This window comes from Pinus tabuliformis, chromosome 5_1 (genome assembly GCF_031772625.1).
Source record: "Pinus tabuliformis cultivar Carrire ecotype Pingquan chromosome 5_1, CPIR1, whole genome shotgun sequence".
Taxonomy (NCBI): domain Eukaryota; kingdom Viridiplantae; phylum Streptophyta; class Pinopsida; order Pinales; family Pinaceae; genus Pinus; species Pinus tabuliformis.
In genome coordinates, this window is record NC_142305.1 from 274,991,566 (window position 1) to 275,004,895 (window position 13,330).

The window sequence follows — 13,330 nt, forward strand, 5'->3', positions numbered from 1 at the left end:
TACTAAGAAACCTGCTGTCTCGATCTGAGATGATAAACTGTGGGATCCCAAAGTGTACCCACACTCATTCAAAGAAGAGTTTAGCAGTGGCTTCTGCTGTGATATTCTTCTTGCAGGCCGCCATAATGGCCATATTCGAGAACCTGTCGACGACCACAAATACACGGTCGTTTCCATGTTTAGTAAAAGGAAGGCCTGACATGTAATCCATATGGATTCTCAAGGTCAAGTAGGGGTAGGCAACAGGGTATAGAGACCTTGCTTCTTGATGGTCGATTTGGCAATGGCACATGTAGTGGATGATTTGATGTACTTCCCGACATCTTGTCAAAGCTTTGACCAATAGAAATACTTTTGCAGTACTGCCACTGTTTTCTCGATCTCTAAATGCCCAGTAGCCCGACTATAGCGTGCTTCCCAAATCATCATGGCACACTCGCTTGAAAGAACACAAAGGTGACCCTGGTGGCATAACATGGCATCCTGGAGGTGAAAATCTGGAACATGCTGACCCTCCAAGAGTGTTTGGTATGTGTGGCCAATCAGAATTCTCATGCCCACGAGAGTTGAGCATGGTGGTTAACGCCACGATCAGTGGTCGACTGAGGCAATCTACAACATTATTGGTGCTGCCCTTCTTATACTTGATATTCAAATGGAATTTTTGTAGGTATGTGGACCACTTTTGATGGTGATCATTCTGCAATTTCCCTTGGGTCTGTATGAACTACAGGGGTCGGTGGTCTATGTGGATGACCATTTCCTTCAACAAAATGTAATGCTTCCATTGTCAGCATCCCTACACAATGGAATACATCTCTTTGTCATAAGTGGGATACTTCCAAATTATGTCTGAAAGTGTCTCACTGTGATACGCCACTGGATGCCCGTGTTGTGTAAGGACTGCCCCAATAGCATAGTCAGAGGCATCTCTCTCGACCTCAAATGGTTGTTGCAAGTATGGTAATGCGAGCATTGTTGCCATGCAAAGGCAATATTTTAACTCTGTGAATGTCTTTTATTGAGATTCAAACCAAAAGAATTTTTCTTTCGCTCCTCCCTTGGTGACTTGACTTAAGGGCCAAGTGATATGAGAAAATCCCAACACGAACCTGTGATAGAAGTTGGAAAGACCTAGAAAGCTGTAGAGCTCTGTCAGAGTGGTTGGAGATGGAAAATCCTGAATACTTGGATCTTGGTTGGATCCACATGCACCCCCTATTCATCAATAATGTATCCCAGATACTGAACCTGGGTCATGCCAAAAGTTCATTTCTCCAAATTGGCACATAACTTGTGTTGCCGCAGTGTTTGGAGAACCTGTCGGATGTGGTGGAGGTGCTCTTCTCAACTCTGGCTGAATATCAGGATGTCATCCAAGTATACCACTACAAATGAGTTGGTGAATGGCCGCAAGATGTCATCCATTAGCCTCATGAAAGTTGCAAGAGAATTCGTCAATCCGAAAGGCATAACCAACCATTTGAAAAGGCCCTTCTTGGCTTTGAAGGTAGTCTTCCACACATCAGAGGGTTTGATTAGTACCTGGTGATATCCTAACTTCAAATTGATCTTGTTGAAATATTTTGCCCCCTTTAGTTGGTGCAGGAGGTCATCAATCCGTGGGATCAGGTACCTATTATAGACAGTGATCTTCTTCAACGCCTGATAGTCAATACAAAGTCTCCAAGTCCCATCCTTCTTATGTACCAACATGATCGGGCTCCCATAGGGTGATGAACTCGGACGGATGTGACCTTTCTATAGAAACTCTTGAATCTGCCTCTTGATTTCATCATTCCCCAAAATGGAGCGGTGATAGATTGGTCCATTTGGTAGCAGTGCACCTGGGGTCAGATCGATGGAGTGCTTGACCTGACAGTGTAGAGGAACCCCTGCGGGGGAGGTGAAGATGTCTGTGTACTCCTCCACGAATTTGTCCATCTGTAATTGTCGTGCGGAGGGGCCCTATCTGGAGGTTGTGGCCACCATATTCTTCTTTCCTTGAGGGCATATCATCAGGAAAACAAAATTCCTGGTTTTAGAAATGAGCTTACTACATTTTTTTACAGTAACCATAGAGATGGCGGTAGGCGGTGCTACCTTTGGTATCCTATACAACTTATTTCCAAAAGTAACAATAATAGCACGAGGCCTTGATTCATATATAACATGTCACTTCCACAAGTATGGTTGTCCTAATAATACATCAAAAAATTCAAGGGGAGCAATGTCGCACAATACCTCATCCGTGAAGGGCTTGATGTTGTATGTAAGGAAACACTGCTGGCTCATGTGAAGATCCCGTCCTTGGTGAAGCCACCAGATTGTGTAGGTTATGCATGTGCTATTGTCGTTAAGGCCAACCGCTTCACGATCTCTACCAAAATGAGGTTCTTTTGGCTCCCGTTGTCGACAATGAACTGTAGCAGGGATCCCTTTACCCACATTTGGGAGTGGAAGAGACACTCCTCCCCCTTTGGATCTTCGGGTTCCTCCTTCTGCATCTTCGTGGTGGAAATGGTGGCATTGGGCTCCGCATCGATGATATGATTCCTTTTTTCATTCCCCTTGTCAGGTTCTGACTTAGAGTCGGAACATGCATCTGATTCTAAAACCTTTAGCTTGGCCCGACACTCACTTGTTTTGTGAGTGGAGCTCTTATGGAACTCACACCACTTTCTCGTGTCCTTTTTCGGCTTCACGACATTGTTCTTTGCTTGCAGCTTTGGCGGGTTGTCTTGGGCTACCCCGCCTTGGCTTTGTCCTTTGTTCTGCAGTTTGGGGGCACCTTTCCCTTGCATTAGATTCGCAGATCCAAAGTCTCGCTTCTTTTGTTTAAACTTTTCCTCGACCTTGATGGCGTATCAGTATGTCGTGCCCAGCAAAGGGATGTTCAGGAATTCTATTTCTTCCTAGATGTACTTGTGTAGGCATCCATGATATTTGAGTACCAAATGCTACTCTGAATCCTTGATACCAAACTTTGTGTGAAGGATATGGAAAATATTGGTAAACTCCGGCACGTCTTGGTCGCTTCCCTGCCACAGTGTGGTCCACTTTATGTATTGATCCTCATAGCTTCTGACAGGGTAGTACTGCTCCTTGATGACATCCCAAAATGAATCCCAAGTGGGTGTGGCTGAAAATAGTGAGTCTATACTTTCATCCTTCTGCTCGCAGTAGGTTTCCCACCAGTCCTTGACATGGAGGGCTGCTTTGAGAAGAGTGAAAATAATATTTTCCCGACTGGAAAAATCATGAACAAAAAAATAACCCTCTAGCAGATTTAACCATTTATCGATGACATCTACATCTATTTGATCCTCAAGTATGGGGATTTCAAAATTAACTTATACCTTAAATGGTGTGGTGTTTCCAGAGTAGCTATTGGAAGCCGATGCGTCGCCCCTGGGTAGCCGCTGAAGGATTGGGGCAAAGCTGTCCATCATCGCGTTCCTTTGTTGCTCGAGGGCTTCTTCGAGCAATATTTTGATAGGATCTCTTGCCCCCTATCTTTCTTTTCATCTGCCATCAGAGCTCATCAGGATTTGTGAGGCTAGTCTTGCAAACGTTCGACTAGTTCAAGCCCTAACTCCTTATATCCCGACCTCGTTGGGGACATGCAAAGAAAAATGGAGAAAAAGCAGACCCCTCTGATACCACTGATCTAGATTTAAACAAGAACGCAACAAATTACAGAGATAACCATAAACACAAATATGCAATGGAAATTATACTTCATTTTATTAATGTAAAATAGTGAAATATGCTTACAAATAGTAATGGAAATAAACTAGCTAGGGAGATGGTAGCTTATCTCTTAGAAGAGATGTGGTGGCTACATGCCTTTGAACTTTCTTACAATGAGGCTCGAAGGCCTATTTATTGTTGAAAAACAATGGAAAACCCTAAACATACAAAAACATAACCCTAGAAGATGAAATGCCAAACTGTGGGCCCCGTTTGGGTAAATTGGTACATCAACTTCCCAGAGTCATAACTTTGGCATACAATCTCCGTTTGATGCACACAATATCTTGTTAGAGAGATCTATCCGAGAACTACAACTTTGGGAAGAGAAACATGGGTCCATGGGTTGACCCATGTTTCTCCCCATTTTTCTAAAAAAACATCGCTTAGGGCCTCAAAACGGCTCCAGAAGTTCAGGACCCGAAAAACTGCTAAAAATAGTAAACTGTGCTACAATTAAGGAAACTGAAAAGTTGAAAGAAACAATGGTGGGGGTCCTAGTGGACTTGGCAGGTGGCCACCAATATCCACCGGGATTAGAGCTTCCCCTTGCTACTGAGACTACAAAGCAAATGGACCCTCTAGATGAGGGTGAGCCACCTCCAAAACAACAATAAGGAAATGAAGAAGAAGCCAACGCATTTGCCTCTCTTATAGTTGCAACAAGACCTCCAAGAATCAGGCTAACAGTAAACAAGTTTGCCAAAAAACTGGATGACATCCTAGAAATCTCTCTTCCACCTACCCTCCCGCGCAGAGCAGTGTTGTCTCTAGCTGAACGAGGCCTAGTTGGACAGTTCACTGGGCTATGGCCATCACCCAAATCGGTTCAGAAATGGGTTGAAAGAAACTGGAGCTCATCAATCAATGGGAAAATCTCAATAAGGTTCTGTGGAAGAGGGTACTACACCTTCCATTTTGAAACAAAAGAAGATAGAGATCTAACATTTAGGAATGGTTCATATTTCATGGATACGAGAGGATTATACTTAAATCGATGGACTCTAGACTTCGATCTTGAAATGGATGTACCCAGCGTTGTACCAATATGGGTCAGGTTACCTCACCTCCCTCTACATTGCTGGGGAGACGAGTCAGTAAAGGTGATAGGGAATGCAGTAGGGAAATACATAGACAGATGTGAACCGAAGGATAACATGCATGCTTGCACTAGAATATGCGTGGAAGTGGATTTGGGGAAAGGGCTTCCAGAAGCGATAAAGATCAAAGTGGATCAATGGATGCACATACAACAGATAGATTATGAACAAATCCCATTCAAATGCAAGGTATGTCATGAATATGGTCATTTTGCAAATAGATGCTCCAAGAAAAAGGAAAATGAAACTGTAGAGGAACCAGAAAACAAACGGGAACAAGTTAAAAGGAAGAAATCTACCAACAAGCAACCTCCTCCTCCCTCATCGCAACCTTAGGCCTCAACTAAACCTTCTCCTCCATCTCCTTCTGCTGTCATCCCTCCACTGCTCATAAAATCGAATCCCTTTAAGCCCTTGGAAATCCTTCTAACCCCCCTTCACCTCGATCCCCTCCCCATTCCTACAACTCCCCATCTTGTCCTCCCTCCCTTTAAACCCTCGCTCTCCCCCTCCTCCTTTAGTGGATCGTATCCTAACCAAAAGCCTATCCAAAGAGTTTCTTCAAATCTATGAACACCAAAAAAAGTAGGTATAAAATCTAACAAGGAATTAAGGGATGAAGCAACAGCCAAGGAGATGGCTCTAGGCACTCAACAACCAATGGAATCCTTCTTTGGGAAAAGTTCAGGAAATAACAAAAAAATCAGCAGCGAGGGAAAGGTGATGCACACCACCAAATCAACAAGTAATGATAGTGGTCTCCTAGAATTATCGCAGTCTGGGAACAACTTATAAAGTAAGTGAAACAAGAGACATATTGATGAGAGAAGTGTTAGACATCTTCATGATTCAGGGGACCAAAATAAATAGTCAAGAAGCTGGAAAAATGATACAAAAATTAAAAAATTATGAAGGAATAACACTAGAGGCCACAGGAGCTTCAGGAGGAATTTGCACCCTTTGGAAAAAATGAAAATGGGAAATGATAAACCAAAAAATGGATAAGAACTGGATCAAAACTGATCTAAAGGAGATCAGCACAAAGGAAAAATACAGCCTCATCAACATATACTCTCCAAATCATTACAGGGAAAAAGAGCAATGCTGGAATACAGTGAAAGAAACTCTAACAGAAACTCAAAATGGGAAAATCATTTTGGGAGGAGACCTAAATATGGTTAGAAATATAGAAGAGAAATTTGGAGGGACGTATCATGTTGATCCATCAAGGGAAGTTTTGGAAGCAATAATGGAGCAACACAATTTAATTGGCATTCTGCCAAGTAATGGGAAATACACTTGGAGCAATAAGAGAGTGGGCAAGAGCAATATAAAGGAGAGGTTGGATAGAATATTAGTCCAAGAAAACATTGCAGTTGATTTCATTTCTGTCAAGTCCATAATTATACATACAACGACATCAGACCATAAACCAGTAATAATCAACTGGGTAAAATGGATAATCAAGGTCCTCCTCCTTTTAGATACAACTCAGTCTAGGACATCAATGAAGATTTTAGAATTCAAATCATAGAGGCTTGGGCACAAAAAATTATAGGTTCACCCCATTATGTTTGGGAAACAAAACTAAAAAATTTGAGAATAAAGCTAAAAATATGGGCAAGAGAGAATGAAATTAAAAAAAAAACAAGGAAAATAGAGCTGCAAAAAAAAATGGACAACATGCAAGAAGAAAAGGAAAACAAAGAGGAGGAAAAACAAGATTACTTGCAAGAAAAGGAACTATTTTGGGAAATATACAGAGAAAACAGAAAAGAAGAAGAAGAGCTTAGGCTGAAATCCAAAAGCCTCTGGCTGAATGTCAGGGACAAAAACATTGCCTTCTTCCACAACACAACGAAAAAAAGAAGAGCCAGAAATCAGATAGATCAAATTCAAGTGGACGGGAAAGAAATAAAGGGAGTGGAGGAGCTGAAAAAAGTAGCACATAACCACTTCAAAGATCTCTTAACAGCTAATGAACAGACAACAGATTTTGAGGAATTTCTACAATACACTCGAAAAAAATAAGAGATGTTCAAAATTTAGAAATAAACAAAGAAATCTCTGAAGAAGAAGTGATGGCAGCAATATGGAGTCTTCACCCAGACAAGGCCCCGGGGCCAGATGGTTTCACAATTTCCTTTTATAGGCAGCATTGGAATGTCATAAAAAAATATTTCTTGAGAATGGTTAAAAATGTCTTCAAAAAAAAAAGGGAGGAAATACCAAATCATCTTATCTAGCTATAGTCCCAAAGGATCCCAACCCAACTACCTTCAATAGATTCATACCAATATCTCTTTGTAACTCCTCCTACAAAATTATCACAAAAATAATAGCCAATAGAATCAAGAAAGTTCTCCCTGAAATAATTTCTGAAAATTAGGGAGGCTTTGTTCTTAGCAGGAAAATCATTGACAATGTGATTGTTGTACAGGAAGCTATCCACACAAGCATACAAAGGAAAGATAAAGGAATTATAATAAATTTAGACATGGCTAATGCTTTTGACAGGGTCAGCCACACACACCTAACAATGGTTCTTAAAAAATTTGGGTTCTCCCAAGACATAATAGAGATCATACATGTTTGCATCTCGGCCCCTTGGATTGCGCCTCTAATAAATGGAAGACCAAGAAATTTTTTTCAAAGTTCAAGAGGGTTGAGACAAGGGTGTTCGCTTTCACCATTTATATACATTATTATGGTTGAAACACTAAACACAACATTAGAAATACAAAGAAGAGAAAGAAACATTACAAGTCTCTAAATTGCAAGAGGAGTCAAAAGTATTAATCACTCCCTCTTTGTTGATGATACCCTCTTATTGGGAGGGGCATCAAGTATAATAGCAAGAAGATTTTAAAAAGTTCTGGATGACTTTCTTCAGGTCTCCGGAGGACTCTTAAACAACTCAAAATGTAGAATATATGGCTGGAACACCCCATCAAGAACAATGCAAAGGATCTCGCAAATTCTTGAGATTCCAACCCAAGCAAGATGGACTCACTTCTTCTATTTAGGACTCCCAATCGCTAAAGAGAATATGAAGGCTGAATTATGGATCAAACAAGTTGAAAAAATGAAATATAAAATCCAAAAATGGGGTATGATGTGGCTCAACATGGCAGGCAGGGTGATTTTGATAAAGGCACTACTTTCAGCTCTCCCAATATATCAGTATGTGATAATTTTGGCACTGGCAAGTGCACATAAGCAAATGGAATTAATCATAAGAGGCTTCCTCTGGCAAGGAGGGAAACAAGAGAGCAAAAAATTTTAGTCTGGTCAAGTGGGATCAAGTCACATTACCATACGAACAGGGAGGACTATCCATTCGTCTACCAGGCCTAATGAACGCTGCACTAGGAATGAAAATAATTTGGCGAATGATAACTGGAAAGGAGAGCTGGTGGAAAAAATCTCTCACCACAAAATACTTGAATCAATCCAGAACAAAGCTATTGACCGACAACATCCCTATGAGGCCGTGCACGCAAGTTTGGAAACTTGTGAAAAAAATAATCCCCTTAATCAGAAATCATATATCTAAAACTCCTGGCAACGGGAAAATAGTGTCAATCTGGGATGACAGAATCATGGGAAAAGAGCCCTTAAACCTCCAACTGGACCTCCAAGGCATTCAAAGATGGATGACAGAAAGAGGGTTGAACACTCTTCACTCAATCTCAGCATGGGATCAACAAACTTGGCATGAGTGGCAAATCACAACAACCCCTTTAAATCTGAAAGGACAATGGGAGAAATTAAGACTTCACCTCAAAGGGGCAGCTCCCATAAGTATTGAGGAAAATGACGATTTTGTTTGGGATCCAATGGATGAAACTGGAGCGGTGGGCATTCCTGATGGTTGAGATGATGATGCACCTATTGAGGTAGGCACATGATCTACCAGTTTCTGGGATGATATCACCATACACATGTTGGATGTGCTCGGTATCGACACTACAAGAGGAGGACCATAATATGTGCGAAGTAAAGTGGAGTCTTTGAAGACTCTAGGGCCTATTCTTGTAAGAGAGGAAATGGGTTGGCTTCCCTTAATAGTAGGAAATATGTTGTTTGGATTGAGATGATACTTCGGGTAATAATAAGTCATCTGATCAACGGTTGTGATCTTCCCGTTATGTGGAAGGAGGAGGATATACTGTTAAAACAGGGTACAAAGCACTTCAAGATCATCAAAATAATTAGGAATGGGACCTCTGGAAATTGTCATGGAAGACTAAAAGCCTCCCTAAGATCAAAACATTCATATGGACTCTTCTAAAAGGCAAAATTCTAACTACTAAAAAATTAAAAAAGAAAGGAATTCATGGTTCCTCCAGGTGCTCCATGTGCTTGAAAGAAGAAGAGTCCATCCAACATCTCTTTCTAGACTGTATGATAGCAAAAGAATGTTGGAAACAAATTTCAAGCCCTTTGGAAATCAATTAAAATTTCTCAAACACCTTCTCAGAGTTATATAAAGCATGGGAGCACGCTTATCCAAATTCTGCATAGAACAAGGCTACAATTAACAAGCTCTATAAATGCCTCCCAGCAGTCTTGTATTGGCAGATTTTGCTAACTAGAAATAGAAGCATATTCAAAGAACAAAAGCCAAGAACAGGTAGAATCTTATCAAAGACTTGGGGTTTAGTTTCAGAAATATTAAACACCAAAGGGATGTCAATAGTGGACTACAACAACCTACAACAAGAGGAGAGAGATTGGATTGGGAAAGCCATATTGAAAAAAACTGGGAAAGCAGGACCAAAGAAAACTCCTACAACACGAAGTTGGAAAATACGGATGAATGAAGAAGAATTTGTAGAGTGGAAAAAAAAAAAAAATAATAATAATAGTCTGTTGTTTGATGGGGCATCAAAAAAAAATCCAGGGAAAGTAGGGGCAGGAGGAATTATAAGTGACCCAGATGGGAAAGAGATAGTCACTTATGAATGGGGCTTGGGAGAAACGACAAATAACAAAGTTGAAGCTTACAGTTTACTATTAGGCTCAAGGATAATCATAAAGAAATCAATTTGAGACCCAATAATAATAGGAGATTCAACAATTGTTATAGAAGCAATGATGTAAAACAAGAATCCCAAGAACACAGCTATGAAAAAAATCTACAAGAGGATAAGAACTAATCTGAAAGGCTCAGGAATGGTTAATTTTAAGCATGTCCTGAGGGAACATAACAAAAAGGCTGATAATTTTGCTAACAAAGCAATTGAAAGAGAGGCAGGAAGTATTAAGGAAAATGAAGAAATATACTACATCTCCATCCCATAGATCAAATCAATTCCCATGAGGAAAGAGTTAATCATTAAAAAAAAGAATGAGAAAAATCAAACTATCTGTGGAAGTACATTATAAAATCATGGAGCAGATACTCTAGCAACGGTACTCAAATGGAAATCATGGGAGTATATACAAAAAATCATAATCAAATCTACCTCTATCTTCAGTCTACAAGTCAAGGAGGATCGAGATTCTATCCTCATGAATAGCGCATACATCTGTCTTATCATTGCCAATCTCCAAAGAAATTCTGCGTCCATAAATTGTAAGCTACTGCATATTCCCAATCACTGCAACAACACAAAGCTTGTCCCTAAATCCCTGCTTCTAAACACGCACAAATTTTTGGAATACTTCTCTTCGTTTCTTTCTCTCCTGATCCACTATCGTATTTTCCTCTATGTATACATCCCTCCGCTCAAACCACTTGCTGAGCCTTCCATACACTGCAATTTATATCCTCCTCTCCAGTGCTTTCACCCATCACAACTCGATCTCCTCATCTCAACTTTTGCAGCCATCGTTAAGCTCCCTACAGACATCTCTTCTAAATGGTATCAACACCCATATTATCTATCATATCAGGCATCACTGTGCCTCCCCTCCATTTGGGCGGTGACAGAGAGATCCTGTTCAAAACATTTATATAATTCAAAGGAAGGACAATCTTCAAAAATCAATAAAGCAGAGAAAAACAACACCAATGGAAGGCACAAACAAGGAAATAACAAGCACAACAATAGCACCAACAAGAGGAACAACAACCTTATCAAAAATTTAGAGAAAGAGTGGAAAAAATGGAATGCAACCCAATAGAAAAAGCTGCAAGAAACGATGGATGTCCCACATGTAGGCCAAATAAATTCATGATAAGTAGGTTCAATGAATTCCTTCAGGAACTCAGGATAGAAATGAGGAGGGAGTTCATTTATCAACAGAGAGATATTGAAAGTCAGAAAGTTGAAATTCTTGCACTCAAAGATAAATGTGTGCACTTGGAGGAGGCCATCGCCTACATCAAGTCTACTACTCAAAGCCAGGAAGGATAAAACTCAGTTCAGCAAGGTAAGAAGCAGCACTCTCAACATGAGTAGTCAGTGAATCAATACTGAAAAATTGAAAAATAATACAATGTATTGCAAGTTTATAGTACTCTCAGGATAGTATGTAAGGAAATATGCCAGGATAGATAAAGAAATGAATAGAACATTGGATCTCAAGCATAGAAACAGGGACTGCGCTCCCATTTTCACTTTTCTACTTGAATCAAAATCTCATCGATTGTAACAGGAGTATGCTCCTCTTTTATTTTTTGCAATATAATCAATACCCGATATTGTTAAAAAAAAAAAGATACCCCCTGATTGCAAACCCCTTGTAGCAGTAGCCAAATCTAGGTTTTCAAAAGCCTTTGAAGATAATTTTGTTGTAATCAACTTTTTATGAAGATTCATACCCAATTATGCTGAAATTGTCAAAGATATAATTGATATTCTTAAGAAGGGTCATGAAGCTAAATGGACTGTCTCTTCCAGACATACATTTGATCAAATCAAGAAATCTACCTTTGAAGCTCCAACCTTGGCGAGTCCTAATTATACAAATGACTCCATGACTCCATGCTATACAATTGTATGATGGATTATGGATCATCACATAACCTCATGCCAAAAACCATCATGGATCATATAAATCTTGACATAACTAGATCCAGTCATGATTTGTACACCTTTGATTCCAAAATGGTATCTTGTCAAGGATTGATTAAGGATTTAGTAGTCACTCTTGCCCAAATCCTAGTAAAGAGCATAGTGTTAGATATTGTTGTCACTGACATCCCTCTCAAATTTGGAATGCTCCTTTCAAGGTCTTGTTGTGCCAAATTAAGGGGAACTCTTCAGATGGACATGTATTATGCCGCTATTCCAGTTTATGGGGGAGAACAACTTAGGTTGTATAGAGAGGTTACATTTGTGCACATTGTATGCTAAACATATCAACCAAAGAACCACCCCATTTATGCTATTGATCAAGATTTTGGTTGTTTTCAACTCTCTTCAAATCAAATACATGAATCTCAAGTAAAAATTGAAGATGTAATTGAAAACCCTATATCAAATCAAATTGATGTATGGAAGTTGTTCTTTGATGGTTCTTGTACAAAGGATGGAGCGGGGGCTGGGGTAGTACTAACCTCACTAGAAAAGGAAAACATTACACAATCATGTAAACTTGATTTTGAAGTTACCAACAATGTAGCATAATATGAGGCTTTCCTTTTAGGACTACAGTTAGCCAAGAGTTTAAAGGTACACAACCTGAGTGTTTTCACTGACTCAGAGCTCATTGTAATACAAGTTAGAAATCTTTTCCAAACAAATCATCCTAGGCTTAGATCTTATCGAAATTAGGTTTGGGATAAAATTTCTTTGATGCCTTCAAAATAGCTTATGTCCCTAGAAATCAAAACATACATGCATATTCTTTGGCTGTTTCTACAAGATCATTTAAGATTCCTGATCAAACACAAGTGTTATACCAAATCCAGGTCAAATACAGGCCATCTATACCTGATAACCAAAAGCATTGGTAGGTTTTTGAGGATGATGAACAACTAAAATCTTTCCTTCAACTTGTAGGTGAATTTTCTCTTATACAAATTGATGAAGACAATCTTGATATGGTCAATCCTCAAGCTACTAATGATCTAGAATTAAACTCCAAGATTGCAGATCATGACATCATACAATTATCAAACAACTTCATTCCTAAAGGGTTAATTCCTTTAGAGAAATTATTCGATTATAATGATGTCCCTCGAAACCCTCCATCCATTTGTCCTGAAGATGACATAGAAGAAATCAATATTGGAACCCCAGAACAAGTGCAAAATATAAAAAAACTCTACATCTTTAGCCCCAGAAGTTAAAAGTCAATATCTTAAGTTACTTAAAAAATACAAAGATGTTTTTTCTTGGTCTTATGCTGATCTTAAAACTTATGATACATCCCTCATTGAACATAAGATCCCACTGAAAACTGAAGCTAAACCCTACCAACAAAAAATCAGAAGAATTAATCTAGTTCTTTTACAAACTATTGAGAAAGAGATTAAGAAAATGTTAGATGCACAAATTATTCTTCCACTAAAATATTCTAAC